The sequence below is a fragment of the Danio rerio genome, chromosome 7 (assembly GCF_052040795.2).
Source record: "Danio rerio strain M-AB ecotype USA chromosome 7, GRCz13ab, whole genome shotgun sequence".
In the NCBI taxonomy this organism is placed as follows: Eukaryota; Metazoa; Chordata; class Actinopteri; order Cypriniformes; family Danionidae; genus Danio; species Danio rerio.
Window position 1 is genome coordinate 13,400,074 of NC_141027.1, and position 15,976 is coordinate 13,416,049.

Genomic DNA, 15,976 nt, shown 5'->3' on the forward strand with positions numbered 1-15,976 from the left:
AAAGTAGATCCATTATCTCTCATTCTCACGCAGTAGATGCTCTGCATTTTTCAGCGATCTTGCGTCCTCATGTTCTCGTTTAACGTCATCATTAACCACCAAAGTTCAGTTCCAAAACTCAATACCACAAGAACGGAGGACGCGTGAACAGATGCAGACTTGAGCACCGAACTTGCACTAGAAATTCCAAAAGTCATTGCGACTGGAGGTGGGAAGTGCAGCATTTTATATAATTTATTAATAAAGTTCAGACAGGGTTCAACTCTAAGGATTTTTTCTACTGGCCCAATCGGGCCAGTGGTTCTGATTTTTACTTGCCCTGCCAAAATTTTCACTGGCCCCACCAAAAAAAGAAGTTAATAGCTATTTGACTGTGCGTGCGTGTGTGTGGGTGTGTGTGTGTGTGTGGGTGTGTGTGTGGGGGTGTGTGTGTGTGTGTGTGTGTGTGTGTATGTGGGTGTGTGTGTATACACACACACACACACACACACACACACACACACACAGTTGATTTCAGAATTATTAGTCCCCCTAAATTATTAGCACCCGTTTATTTTTTCCCCAATTTCTATTTAACAGAGAACAGATTTTCTCAGCACATTTCTAAACATAATAGTTTTAAAAACTCATCTCTGATAACTGATTTATTTTATCTTTGCCATGATGACAGTAAATAATATTTGACTACATATTCTTCAAGACACTTCTATACAGCTTAAAGTGACATTTAAAGGCTTAACTAGGGTAATTAGGTTAACTAGGCAGGTTATGGTAATTAGGCTGGTTATTGTATAATGATGTTTTGTTCTGTAGACAGTCTGAAAAACAATTAGCTTAAGAGGCTAATAAATTTGACCTTAAAATGGTTCATAAAAAAACTGCTTTTATTCTAGCCAAAATAAAACAAATAAGATTTTGTTCAGAGGAAAAAATGTTATCAGACAAAATATCAACATTTCTTTGCTCTGTTAAACATCATTTAGGAAATATTTTAAAAAGAAAAAAACAAAACAAAAGGGGGCTAATAACTCTGTATATATATTTACAGTAATTTTAAAACTGTTTTTTAGGGAAAATTATTCAGTTTATCAAGGCAATATTTATAAATGTAAAAAATGTTTCATTGTTAAATATTTATCAAAATTTTAAATAACTGCTTTGTTATTGTATGTAGTTTCAAATAAAATCATTACTCCAGACATTACTGATTTTATTACTATTACCATTAATAAATATAATAATAATTAATATTAGTGATTTCTGAAGGATCATGTGACTGGAGTGATGAAGCTGAACTATTAATGATGATGATGATGATGGCAATAATACTAACAATGAATTGCATGTCTCATTATGATGCTGTCTTGAATGTGTTTGAGTGTGAGTTATCTGCAATAAAAAGTCCTACTGTTACTTTATGAAAAATAAATTGATGGTTTGCATCAAACACAAATGAATTATTGCAGTAAGAAATATTTATTTTGCACTATTGTTTCTATATGCATGTCAATTTAATAAATACTGTTTCTGCTACAAAACAAACGAAAGATTATAATAAACCATTCAATTCAAGGCTGAAAGCAGTCATCAGTAACTAAATAAAAAAATAATATAGATCTCATGAAAGAACGATCAAAAAAAAGGAAGAAAAGTCTCACTTTTAAAAGGTTGGGTTTCGGTTTGTGTCATATTAATGCCTCGTTTTGTGCTGATTTTCAGTTTTCTGTGTTTGTGGAAAGCAGGCGAGTCAGCCGGACCAATATATGAGGGGGGCAGAGCAGGATTCTCGTGATGACCACCGGCGCAATACTGCTCTTTGTTATAAGCAGCATCAGTTTAAACTTAGGAAATGCGAGCTTCTATGGCGATGGTGTGTAGTGTTAGATCTTACATTTAATCGGACATTTGCACTGAACACGCAGTGAATGCATCGCATCAAGATTCGGTGTACTTTTCACACTTTAGCCGTTTGCATTACCCGCATTCACAAAAGCTCCCTGTTATCTGACAGCGGAAAGTCTTGAGTGATTGACAGCTAATATGAACCAATATAGCGGCAGAAATGACCGATTCAGCAAGTTTTTAGAAAAAAAAACAAAACAGGTCGCACCACAACCATTATATGCAGTCGCACAAATGGTCCCAAATGTATTATGAGGTCGCATAGCTTAAATTTCGGGCGCATGTGTGACCAAAATGGTTGCAATTTCAAGCCCTGCCTTTATATTTTTGCAATTGTATACAATAACTATATAAATAGAATTGCAAAGGGGTGGAAAATCTGGAAAAAAGTTTAAACAGAAACTTTATTTGGGAAATTTTCCAATTTAAGGGTGTTCCAGCCTGATGTCCTGAGAAAACGTTACTATTTTACATTTTGTCTCGCTAATTCAGTCCTATGAAAATGTAAGATTTTAAAAGGAGGTTTGGCGCCCAACCCAACGCCTAATCCCAACCGTCATTGGGGATAAGCAAATCATACTAAATTAAATGGATGAGATCATACAAATTAGCCATTTAATCAAAAAGTTACAAATTGTCATGAGACAACATTGTTGTTTTATATATATATATATATATATATATATATATATATATATATATATATATATATATATATATATATATAAAATTTATTTATTTATGTATATGTATAATTTATAAAGCATTGCATAAATATTAGGAATGCGCCAAATTTTCTGCTCCCGAATGTGGCATTTTTGTTTTTTGTCTTAATGAGAAAAATAACCAACAGGACATTTATATGTAGTGTGCATATTCCTGGTACCTCACATGTTTCGTTAATTCTCTGTGTGTTCTGTTGAATTTCCATTAATTCCCATATTTTCCCATTAATTCCCTTGGAAAGTTGTCAGCTTTGAAAATTTCCGAAATTTTGCAACTCTTTATTTAAATACCGTATAATTTATTGTGTTTTATTATAAATAAATAAATAATTAGCTTTATCAACTTGTTTTCTGTACAAACCCAACAATATAAAAAATCTAATAATTATTTTTTTAGTATTTAGTATTTTCTGTTTGTTTGAAGAAAAAAAGGTAGGTTAATTTTAAAGTAATTTAATTAAAGTGATATCATTTAAAAGTAATTTATATATTTTATAGCTTTCTTTAAATTTTATAAAATGAAACTTAAATTTTAAACAAGTAAACTTAAATAAGAAAAGCAGGATTCACTTAATTAACGACTTTGGGCCTCAATAATGAAACTAAAGCAGAGCTCATTTACATTTTGCGAAGCAAAACCTTCTGCTTTGCAATTTACACGAATAGTTTATGAACAGCTTATAGATTTGTAGGGTTGGGCGATTAATCAAAAAGTAATCAGAATCAACATTCAGAATAATCAAGTAAATTTTTCATGTTGATTTATTTTTTTTTTCGATTACTTTTCCCACTGCGTGTGAAGTCATGTGACCCCACTCCATTACATTATTTTGCCAACATGTTGAGCATGGAAAACTTAAACACTGAGACAACTGAGCAACAAGAGCAGTTTGTACCGAAGAAAAATGCATATTTTCTGCACAAAAATTGTCAGTAAAATAAATAAATAAAATAAAATAATCCTTTATTTATTGTAATCGAGTTAAGATGTTTAAGTAATCGAGATTTTGATTTTATGCCAAATTGCCCAGCCCTATATTTGCTGATAAGCTTTAGTATCAGGGTTTACTCAGCACTTTACAACCATTTTCCACATTTGCAGGTAAAATTGACATTACTCTTTAAGGTCAAATAGATTTTTCTTTTAATAAAAAGCACAGAATATGTCACGTTTCTATGAGATGTAGTCTCTCCTACAGATATGCAGGCAAATGCTCTCCAAACTACAGCTTTTAGCTTGAACAACAGGCACATTGTCCACAACATCCTGCAGCCTGACACCAAGAAAAAAAAGGGAGAGAGAGAGAAAGAACATCAAGAGATTGTATGTGGCTCAGAGATATATAGCATCTGTCTGTATTGTTTAAAATTGTATTAGCTTCAGTATTGCATTATTAAGCATACAGTTGAAGTCAGAATTATCAGCCCTTCTGAATTATTAGCCCGCCTGTATATTTTTTTTCTCCAATTTTTGTTTAATGGAAAGAAGATTTTTTTTCAACACATTTCTAAACATAATAGTTGTAATAAGTAATTTCTAATAAGTGATTTATTTTATCTTTGCCATGATGATAGTACATAATATTAGGAATGTCCAGATCCGATCATGTGATCGGAAATCAAGGTCGATCACATGGTTTTAGACTCGATTGGGATCGGACGTTACCTCCCGATCAGGACTCGAAAATATATGTATCATCTATAGTTATGCGGTGGCACAGAGTTAGCACTTTTTCTTGACTTCACACAGAAACAGCAATGCGTGCGGGATGACATCACTTAATTGCAGAGAAGCTATTGGTTAAATGCATCAAAATAGAACACAGAAAATGACGCGGAAAGCGCGAGTATGTCTGTGGTCTGGAAGTATTATAAAGTTGATGACGACAACATTTACATAGCAAACTGTGAGATATGTAAACTTGGGATTGCCTGCAGGGTATTTTAAGTTGAGGTGCTATTTACTTTTATATTAGTTTTTTTTTTTTTCGATTTACTGCTAAAGTCTAAAAAGTGAAGAATTGATCTGTTATGTATTACTTGATTGTTCAAGCTACCTTACAGAAGTGTTCTGCTTGTTAACAGAGTTGTTGAATGTTAAAATAAGGTGAATTAAAGGGCACCTATAGGTTACCCCGTTTTTCAGATTTAGTATAAGTCTTTTGAGTCTCCAGAATGTGTCAGTAAATTTTCAGCTCAAAACACCCATCAGATTTTTTTTTTATTATACCTTTAAAAGATTCTATCATTTCCACTTGTTAAGTGTGACGTTACGCGAAGCGGCTCTCGGGTCCAAGTGCTCTATTCAACTGTATGGGGAGACTCATGAAATGGTAATAATCAACGTTTACAAATCGCTGTAATACTCTAGAAAATTACGATCGCAATATATTTATCCATGCCTAATATCCAATGGCCAGAAAGTAATTCGTTTTTTTATTAATGGCAAAATTTTGTATTTGTTATGTAGCGAGCCTAGATATTGTTGTGTACACTATGACTTTGTATAAAATTTACTTTAATGTGTGATAGGAATAAAGCGTGATCATAAACAAATAATTTTTCAACTCAAATGAGTGTCGGCTTGGACCTGGAAACAGTATTAAATACATCACCAACACGTTACCACTTAACAAGCGGATACCGTTTTACACCAGGTGGCGTTTTTTTTTTTGTACTGCGCCTTTAAGGCTAGTTCTCCCCACCTACTGTTTCGTGCCTTTCTGCGTGCCTTAATCTCCTCCCTCGACTGAGTCAGACAACAGACAGACTTAAAGGAAGAAGATCTTGCGTAGCGTTTGTGAAAAATACTACAGTAAGAACTTTTCCAATGAGTATTTAAGTTGCCACGATAAGTCACACACAATTTCATTACAAAATTCATGCACACACACACACAGATATTTACACACATACACAGCACAGACACACACACACACACACACACAGACAGTGCATGCGCGTTTAGCTTTGCACTCTTTTTGCACACAAATGTGGCAGAATACAGATTAATCTCCACTGCTGTATGGATATCTGTTATGTTGATGTACAAAATAAACCTGATTTAATGTCCACAAACCAGGATTGAAGCGTCTTCTTTTTTAACTATACTGACATGCGGCTGTGCTGATGAAGTAAAGCTGAAGTCAATCGCAGTAATTCATTACACAAAACAAAAACATTTCAAACATTTTAAACATGTGAAACTTACTGTTGATCACATTTGATGATGATTGATGATCCTAGCAAACTGAACAGACCTTTTATTCTTCTGCGCACGTCCTGTCTTATTGATTTGATTATACATGTGACTACCGGGACATGTTAATACGCAGCTGTCAATCAATTCGGTGGGTGGAGGGACCGTACTCCTATGTCAAGTTGGGGGCGGTTTGAAAACCGCTCCAATATGACGGTCTATACACTATACACATTTGCCTGTCCAAACAGCTTAAAAAGTAGATTTTTTCACCATATGTGCCCTTTAAATAAAAAATAAGGAACATCCTGGATCTGTTTGTTCTCTTTTCTTTATTCTTTTTAATGTATTATTGAAATATCGGATCGGGTTTCGGTATGGGTAGGTACTCAAAATCAAATGACAGACTCGAGGGCAAAAAACCCTGATCAGGGCATCCCTACTACATAATTTTTTTAGGTATTTTTCAAGATACTGGTATTCAGCTTAAAGTGACATTTAAAGGCTTGGTTAGATTAATTAGGCAAATTGGGTAAATCATTGTATAACGATGGTTTATTTTGTAGACAATTGAACAATGTTGCTTAAAGAGACTAATAATATTATCCTTAAAATGGTTTTAAGAAAATTAAAAACTGCTTTTATTCTAGCCAAAATAAAACAAATAAGACTTTCTCCTGAAGAAAAATATTGTAGGACATACTGTAAAACATTCCTTGCTCTGTTAAACGTCATTTGGGAAATTTATAAAAAAAAATAAGAGGGCTAATAATTCTGACTTCAGATGTATATTTAGAGCGCTCATCGTAACCTAACATTACCCTCAGATCTACCTTTAACTCTTTTATATAAATTTTCCTTTGAAAAAAAAAGCAAAAACATCACTCAGTAAAATACTTTACAACTTGCAACTTAACATTGCATGATCCTAAATTCATATTGGTGGATCAATAGGGCTCATTGGCGGTTAAATGTGGGTCAAGCTTGTCTGTTCTCAGTTTAGCAGGTTGAAAAAACGGTCATGGTTCATCTCACAGCATCAACCTGTTCATGCAAATCTGTGTTTGATCTCAAACTAATTCACTCCAGGAGTTAATCATCACCTCACGTTGATTATAATGGACTCCGATTATGGAGGATTCCCATCTCTGCTCTGGCTTTCAGTCCTTATTAAGTGATTCATGTATGAATCAGTCCATGGATTGACGCTTTCTTTTGGTGCTTTCATCATCATGCGTGTGCGTTTGTGATTGATAAAGCTTCTATTAATACTCTCAAACAAGAGACCACTTATTTTTTGCTTTCTGTCTGCACTATTTTTGAGTAATGTGTAATTGTTGTTTTTTGTTGACACAAATGCGTCAGATGGACGTCACTGATCATTGTGTTACCTTTTGCCTCTCACATAAGTGTTGCATATTTCTTCAACAGAATTGAAGGTTAAATTGAGCTGCCTGTGTTTCTGTTTTCTACTCAGCAGTTTATGTAACCAAGTGCAAGTGAATCTTCAACAAAATATTTGTAGGATTTGACCATTTAGAGTAAATATATTGTGTATAGTTTTACTGTCCCAGTATTTCTCTGTTGAAATCAGGATATCACAATAATTAACCCTGAAAAAGCCAAAGCAATGCAATCACTACCAGATTACTGTTGTGTTTGCGATAAAGAAAAACGCTAAACACGTGCGGGCATTTCTTCTTTCATTCTGGTTACTGAACTAGTCTGCAGGAAGGAAAACAGGAGACTCATAAGAAACTAACAGATGGCCAACACAAAATACATACATGCAAGTCCCATCTCACACTCAATATACTACAATTAATATGGAATAAATACAGCACTACAACATACAAAAGAGAGAGATCGACTTAAAATGTCACTTACCTGTTTTATAATGTTTTGATCAGCTGCAGTTTAAAAAAATGGTGATCTTTTCTCCTCTAGGGGCTTATTATGCGGTCTCTTTGCTATCTTGTGGATGGACAACATCAGCTGTCTTTGCTCTGCTCAATGACAGGCTGTAAGCCACCAAAGCGATGATCCCCAAAACTATAGATATTTTAAAATAGGCACTATCCTTGTAGATAAACTGCATAGATGCAATATAAACAACTACATTCTCTCCTACAAAAACCCCTCAAAAGTACATTATGTTGTCCAACAGCTGCATTATTTGTCAAAATGCAGTGAGGTTATTGATCTGCTCTCACTCACTGTGGGCGGAGCATTACACAAGGGTCAGAAGGCTGTGCGAGTTCTGATATTGCAGAATATTGCACGGCTATCAGCCAATCAGGTTGAAGAACCAGACAGAACTGTTGTATAAATGTGTTTGTGTGTTTGTGTGTGTGTGTGTGTGTGTGTGTGTGTGTGTATATATGTTTGTGTGTGTGTGTTTGTATGTATGTGTGCGTTTGTGTGTGTGTGTGTTTGTGTGTTTAAATTTGAATATATTCTATTTATGATATTATTTATTTTCTTCATATTCAATTTTATTTTCCAACTTGAATGAGCAATATCAGTGCGATTTATAGCAGTGCGATGTGGCTATATATCGGAACTGGTGGGAGGCCTGTGGGCCGATTGCCTTAGTGTCCCACCTTGGTATCTAGTGTGATATTGCAGTTATACAACAGTTCGACTGCATAATCGTGTATATTAAAAAAAAAAATTAAACACGGAGAGTCTCAAAACCCTTTTGTATGAGGAACTACTTTCTTCCACCATTCATTCACATCTGCAGCTGACGTCAAAACGGCAGAAACTGTTGCTCATTCACTGTTGCATTTTAGAGCTAGTATTTGAATGATTTTCTAGAGTAATGTCTAAAGTGATGACAAAACAGGTGATTTTGCTAAGATTATAAGGCTAAACAACATGTCATGCCATCAGTCTACAGAGATTTCCCAGTATTTTTCTGTTGCAATCAGGAGATTATAATATTTGGAATATTCGTAATTTGAAATTTTGCAATTCTCTTTTTCTCTTATTCATATATACACTAGATATCACATATGGACATAGTTGTTATTAGCAGGGTGGTGCTGACGTCACAGGTGAGCGCCCAGAAGGCACTGGTTTGTTTATAGCCTAATGTTAGCTTTTCAGTTTTTGAGCTTGCATTTAAGATCCAAAAGTGCTCAAAGTTGTATTTTTGTGTGAGGATTATCCGGTTGAACAAAACGTGTAAGTGTAATGAACAGTGTTTGGACACAGAGCTTATTATTTGCAATCATCGAAAAGCCTATGGGATTTTATCGAGGGAACCAGTTTTATGCTAGCAGCCGATTAGCCTACAAGGTGACGTCATATTTCCTCCACTCTAAACGTCAAGAATTATGAGGCTGTACGAGTGCTGTTATTTGCAGAATATCACACGGCTATCAGCAAATCAGATTCAAAAACCAGACAGAACTTTTGTATAAATTAAATAACACCCACATGCGTAAATATCATGTGTAAGTGTATGTGTGTGCATTAAATAAAATTATAAAATGATTATTTGTATTATATTTATATAATTACATATTTAATAATATATACATAAAACATTCTCATTTCATGAGCTGCTATATAGGTTAAATTATCCAAAATGAGCAACACTGTGGGATCAGCAGAAGAAAAAAGATAGTCAAATTCCATCACTTCAGGCTGCTTTCATTTCTGACTCATTGGGATGAGGTGTTATGGATGTACACTCTCATAATACAAGCATTTGCATATCATTCATATTAATAAGGCCACCAACTGAGGTTTGATCTGAGCTATTATTTTACCAGTATCTACTGCAATGGCATTCAGATGTTTTCAAGTGTGACGAAAGTACCTTTTTGAGGCATCATGATTTTCCTTAAAGTCAAAGTTCACCCATAAAAGAAAATTCAACCATTTTCAAGTTTTGTTTATTCTGCTGAACTCGAAAGAAGATATTCTGAAGAATGTTGGAAAGTCGAGGTTCCCCTCTGACTTCCATTTTTGGAAAGCAAACACTATATGGAAATCAGTACAGGCTTAGAAGAAGTAGCGAGTATGATAGAATTTTATTTTATTTTAAGCGAACTGTCCCTTTAACTAAGGATTTATGAGGACAGCATGACAGAAGTCAGCTGAAACATCATCTCACAACAGGAAGGCTGTTTGAAACATGTCATCTGGTTAAAGAAGCTGGTCATGAGCTCTTTTATAACCATGTAGTTAAACCACAGCAGTGATGGATTATAGTCCCTTTGCGTTGGTCATGGGCTGAATAGTTTTGGAGAGAGCGTATCAGTCTGAAGGTAAACAGACTCTTTCTTTTCAGTTTACACAGTCACTCGAGCGGAGCGGCAACTGCCTACTTTATGTGGCTTTTTTTCTGTTGGTATGTTTTTAGGTTTTATGTTTTTTCAAAGGTAAAAAGATAAGCTTATAGCTCAGAGATAAATTATGTTACAACTGATTATTTGAACACATTTGTGCAAATATTAAAGCATGATTGTGTTATAAAATCAGGACAAAGACACAGTTTCACAACTTGTGAGGAAAGTATGTGCACTTAAATGAGATGATAATCTCATTTGCGAATGATAGTTGAAATTAACAACAGTGTATGTGATGCACCTTTTTATGATGCAATATTTTTTGTTGTTAAATATTAAAACATTTACAAGGCGCTTTTCCAAGATGACAGTGACTTCCATTAGTTAATATTTCTTCAAGATTATCAGTAGGCTATTGCTGTGTTTCTTTTTTTTTTCTTTTTTAGGTCATTTAGGTTTGTTATGAATTGCAAAATGTATGTAAAACATTCTTTAAAAAGTAAGAGAACAAAACTTTCCAAAATTGCTGTAAAATTCTCAAAGTACAGTTTTTCTGTTTGGGTTAGGGTTGATTTTCAAAAATAAATTCAAGTTTATTTATTTATTTAAAATGAAAAATTCAAGTCATCTTTTGGTTGCTATGAGAATAAACATGAGACCAAGACCTTAAGTTTGGTGAGAATGAATGAATGACAGCTTCTAAAATTGTCTTGAGAGGCATCCCCTTTTTGTAGGCCTACCTTCTGTTTTATTTGCTAATTTAAGCTTTTTTAAAAAGATAAATATAATGTATAAAACTAAACATTATTTGTAATACCTCATATTACCTATACGTCTGACAAGCTTTTTATATTAATAGACAATGCACAGATATTGAAGTTCCACAGTGTTTTTACACTACATTTTTTTAATCTAACAAGCTTTGTTTGCAATGTTTACATTGCTCTACTTAAATTAAATCTAAATCCCAAGTATCAGAAATGACAACAGATTGTTAAGATTTAATTTATGTCAGTTTTAATATTATTGATTGATGCACTTACTTTACAGATTTCATTCATTCATTTTCCTTCTGCTTTTTCCCTGGTTTTTCAGGGGTTACCACAGGGGAATGAACCACCACTTACTTTGACAGATTTATATATTTTTAATTTGAGGTGTTTTATGTTTGGTAAAATAATTTATAATTGCATCTTTAGTGATTTTCAAGTCTCGCCTCAATATGTGGGTTTGGAAGTTTTTGCAAAAAAAGGCACTGGTGAATTTAGCTGGTTTTGACGCAAAAGAAAATTTACCTTGTTAAAAAACAAAGAAATGTCTCTAAAGTGACTTTTTTGAGAAAAAAAAGGTATTTTATTTACTGGTGATTTTAGCTGGTTTTGACGCAGAAGAAAATTTTCCTTGTTAAAAACCAAAGAAATGTCGAAAGTGACATTTTTTGAAAAACAAAAAGGTACTTTATTTATTAGCTAATAACCCTATCATTACCTATCAAATGAAAAAAAAAAACTTCTGCACCTAATCAGAGGAGCCAGATAGAAAATACTCATTTACAAAAAAAAAAAAAAAAAAAAAAACCAGGATGGATGGATTTAGAGGGTTTTGCATCAGAACATATATTTTAAAACAACCAATCCAAAAAGTGTTGAAACCTTAAAAAAAAAAAAACGGCATTAAACACTTAATATTATCATTAATTTAAACAAAAATATGTAGGTTTCATACATTAAGACTGTTGATAAATAGCCTAACATAACATAATAACATGACATAAATAGATATTTTGTTTTAATAAATTTGTTTAAATTTGAGTAGAATTTAATCGTACAAAAATGTAGTGTAGTCATTTGAAACAGTTTGTTATCTTTATATCATTTTGTTTGGTGTGTGTGTGTGTGTTGATTGATTTATTGATTTTTGCCATGTTTGCTTAAAAAGAATTGACATCATTGCTTGCCAAGCTCAAATATGATCACAATAGATACATGTTGAAAGAAAATCAGTTTCTCTATAGATAGTGGAGATGCTTATCTCAGCCTTAAGTTGAGATGATTATATTGCTTGCTTTTAGCTGTAAGTACTTTTAACCTGAGGTGACCTGCTTATGTCAGGAGACACTAAAAAGACTGCCAAAATCATCTCTCTGCCTCATATGTACATAGACCAATGATTGCAAAACAGTGCCGGCAAAACGTGTCCCATATGAATGTCCCTCGAGTGCTCATAGGCAAATAATCAGCCCTGCGCCACGTTCAGTGTTTATACAAGAAACCAGCTTGAATGCAGCCTGTTTCCTGCTCTGCCTTCCTCGTTTTCTCTGCCACGCGCTCAACACTTTTCCCCCTGTCATGCCCTATTTATTTTTTAACACGCTGCGTTCCATCCACTCCTCAGCACGCCAGCACATATAATCCCTCTTTTCCATTATGAAGTCAACACTTCATTTGATGCGTTCAATGGCCAAATGCAGAACTTTTCCACATTACAACCATATTCCTCAAATACTGCCTTCAAATCATTCAATCTGCCTTTTATTTTTGCCCAGCACTAATTTTTGACCATATTTGACCTCATCTCTGTTTTGCTTTTCAGTTCTGGGGGTGTTTTTTCATTCTTTCTTTTAATAAATCACTTCATTGTCTCAACAACTTTTCTTTCTTTTTAAATCACTGGATTCTTATATGTGCTTCTGACCAGTCTGTACACGTTTTAATAGATGATTACTGCTTTTCATATGTCTTTTAATTAAGTTTTGTTACTTAGATCATTACAATACAATTTAATTTAATTCCTGTGTTACGTTACAGGTCATAATCATTACCAAACCACTTAATATTTACTCAACCAAACCAATGTGTGTAGGGTTTTTGTTGGAAATGGACTGAAATGAACTCTTGAGCTTCTCAGCCTGGCCGGTGGCATAAACACTGACACTTTTATGATTAAAGAATGTGAATTGTTCAGCCTAATGTTTTTAATTATGCCGAAAGAATGTAAAATGAAGGACATCCTTGTCTATCGTGTTCAATTCAGTTTCAGCACAAAAAACATCCCGTGACTCAATCTCCAGGCTGTTTTCGTGAGTCATTTACAATTTGATGGTGTAAAACATGTGGGAACCTGGGTAAGAAATGGTAAAATGGTAAATTTGTCATCAAAATTACCAGCAATTCAATATAGTTGGTGAAAATAAAAATAAAAAATAATTTGTGGACATACATGGGGCTGAACGATTAATCCTATTATTATCACGATAATGATATGTGTGGCCCACGATCAATAATTAAGTATTGCGATTTTACTGTAAAAAAGACCAGGCCGTTATTTTAATGGTGGAGTTTACGGATTGTACTGCATCACAAGCATGAGGTGACTGTGTCTAGATTGCAAGTGTTTTTTTCGAAGAATGTGTTGTTGAGCTTGCCTTTGCTCCTGTTCAGTCCAAACCTCTTAAGGTAACACAAACCTAATTAACCACCTTAAAAGCCACCACATTGAGTAATGAGCTCAAGAGAATTCTGCTTTGTATTTTTATATGTATTTCTAACATCACTAAACCAGACAACATTTTTTTTCTAAGTTTACCAAATATTTGCGGAGATTCAGCAGTTTTTCTCTGACGCATTTCCAAGTCATGTAGACAAAAGATGACATCGTAATTGTTCCAATGTAAAAAAAAAAAGTCATTGTGGCCCTGCTCACGCGAGTATTCAGGCACGATTTCATCGATCTGATGCAACTTTTATTAATTACAAGAAAAGAAATTGTATTAAATATTTCAGACCAATTAAACTCCCTTAATGAAAAGACTAGCCTATTTTATGCATTAAATAATGAAATAGATATTTCTTTATTTCCGATTAGACCATGAACTTTTTTCTGTTTTAAAATGTGTTTATGCTTATTTAAAAAATAAAATTTGTTTATCAAATATTTTAGCACATCGAAAGTAATTAAATTACCTGTCTGGTGATTAAAAACATTATTCAAATGATTAGGAATTGATCGCGCGCGAAAAAAAATCATGCAACACGTGCATCGCTCTCATGCCAAGTTTTTTAAGGATAAATTTGCGTCGGAGTGCTGCTTTGAATAGAATAAAAATATTAAAAGCACAATAAAGTATATACACATGAAATAAAACATTCACAAAAGGTGTATCTTATGGAAAAACACCAACTCACGGGCGCTGCATGGCTTTCGGTGTTTAGCATCTTTTTATGCCAAGTATATTGTAAGTGCCAATCTCATGCATTTCTGTTATGAACAAAGAAGTCAATCAGAGGCTTTAGATTAGACACGGTCACATGGTCACACTGCACTTTTAGCCCCATAGACTTCCACTCATATGGATGTGAATGTGGAGGACCAGAAATACAAGCTTGTGCATCAAGTTTCAAATGCCGCTGCATTTTAAAGTTCAAGCCTTGTGAACTTTTGACTTGCAAAATCGCATTATGTGATTGCATGAGACCAGTAGAAGATCAAAACAGATCTCTCTGTACAAAAACTATAGAAAATATTGGGAAATTAATCCCCTATGATGAAAATTATCTTTTGTAAGCTGTTTGGACAGAACTGTGTGCAGGTATAGTGTGTCCACTGTCATATTGGAGTGATATAAACACAATAAGTTTCTTTTTTGAAAATTCCTGACGTTAAAATTGGATCCAAATACCTTCAGTTTTGAGACTGACCGAACGTGACATAGAAGTGCGGTTTCCCCGCCCACCGAATTGATTGACAGACGCATATTAACATGTCTTCGTAGTACCGTGTATAATCATATTGACAAGACAGGACCTGCACAAAGCAACTTGGATTAAAAGATCTGTTAAGCACTCTGTGATCATCAATCATCATCAAATGTCATCAAGAATGAATTTTACAAGTTTAAGATATTTTTAAAACAAAGAATGTTATTGAATTACAGCGATTTTACCATCAGTAATAATTATAAAACAAGATGCTTCAATCCTGGTTTGTAGACCTAAATCAGGTTTGTTTTGTACATTTAACATAACAGATATTTATACAGCAGTTGATATTAATGTGTGTGTGTGTGTGTGTGTGTGTGTGTGTATATGTGTGTATATGTGTGTGTGTTAATGTGTATATGTGTGTGTGTGTGTGTGTGTCTGTGTGGATGCGCGTGTGCTCGTGCTTATATTTCATTGGAGTTCATCCTTGATTCTACAGGAGATTCCAGCCTGATCTCACAAGAAAACGTAAGTATTTTACGTTTTGCCAGTTTAGTGGCGAATTTGTATGAATTCAGTCGTACGAAATTGTACGATTTTAAAAAGGAGCCGTGGCACCTAACCCCACCCCTAAACCCAACCGTCATTGGGAGATGAGCAAATCGTACTAAATTGCACAAATTAGATTGTATGAATTCATACAAATTAGCCAGTAATTTAAAAAGTTACGAATTGCCGTGAGATTGTGTTGGAGATTCAGACCTCTACAGGAGCTTCCAGAACTTAAACATCTTGTCGGAGACCTCCAAGACCAAATTAGAAACATTTAAAGGTCCTGTGAAGTGCTTTGAAATGTGCATTTGTTTTGTTCGATGTTTGACATAATCTCAACCGAAAGGGCGAGAAATAGAGTAGCTCCTCCCCTTTTAAAAACGCCCAATAGTGTTTTGTTTTATCACAGCTCTGCCAGTGAGAGTGATTGAGCTCAAACGAATCAAATGTAAAGCAAATGAGAAGCATCTTGAGGGGGGCGGTGCATGTCAGATACTAGAGAGCATTTGATTGGTCAAAATGTGAAGTAAGAGGTAACGTGACTAAAGATTCTGTTTAGGCGAAAGTGAGAAACTACAAGCTTTACATGTTATATCA

At 34.2% G+C, this 15,976-nt stretch overlaps 2 protein-coding genes and 1 long non-coding RNA gene across 7 annotated transcripts in view; 2 read left to right on the plus strand and 1 right to left on the minus strand.

Moving 5' to 3' along the window:
• The window catches only part of si:ch73-119p20.1, a 31,095-nt gene that overhangs the window by 14,541 nt on the left and 578 nt on the right, over positions 1-15,976 (minus strand). The gene's annotated exons all lie outside the window — the stretch shown is intronic.
• Positions 1-15,976, plus strand: part of plekho2 (pleckstrin homology domain containing O2) — a 189,209-nt gene that overhangs the window by 11,645 nt on the left and 161,588 nt on the right. The gene's annotated exons all lie outside the window — the stretch shown is intronic.
• Positions 1-15,976, plus strand: part of dagla (diacylglycerol lipase, alpha) — a 97,885-nt gene that overhangs the window by 7,275 nt on the left and 74,634 nt on the right. For 2 of the 5 annotated variants that reach the window (XM_087260597.1, XM_087260599.1), the window contains exon 1: positions 9,734-10,106. The exons of the other annotated variants lie outside the window; for them this stretch is intronic. The gene's annotated coding sequence lies outside the window, so the exon portion shown is untranslated. Of the gene's footprint in view, positions 1-9,733; positions 10,107-15,976 lie in introns of those variants that run through there. 5 annotated transcript variants of the gene reach the window in all.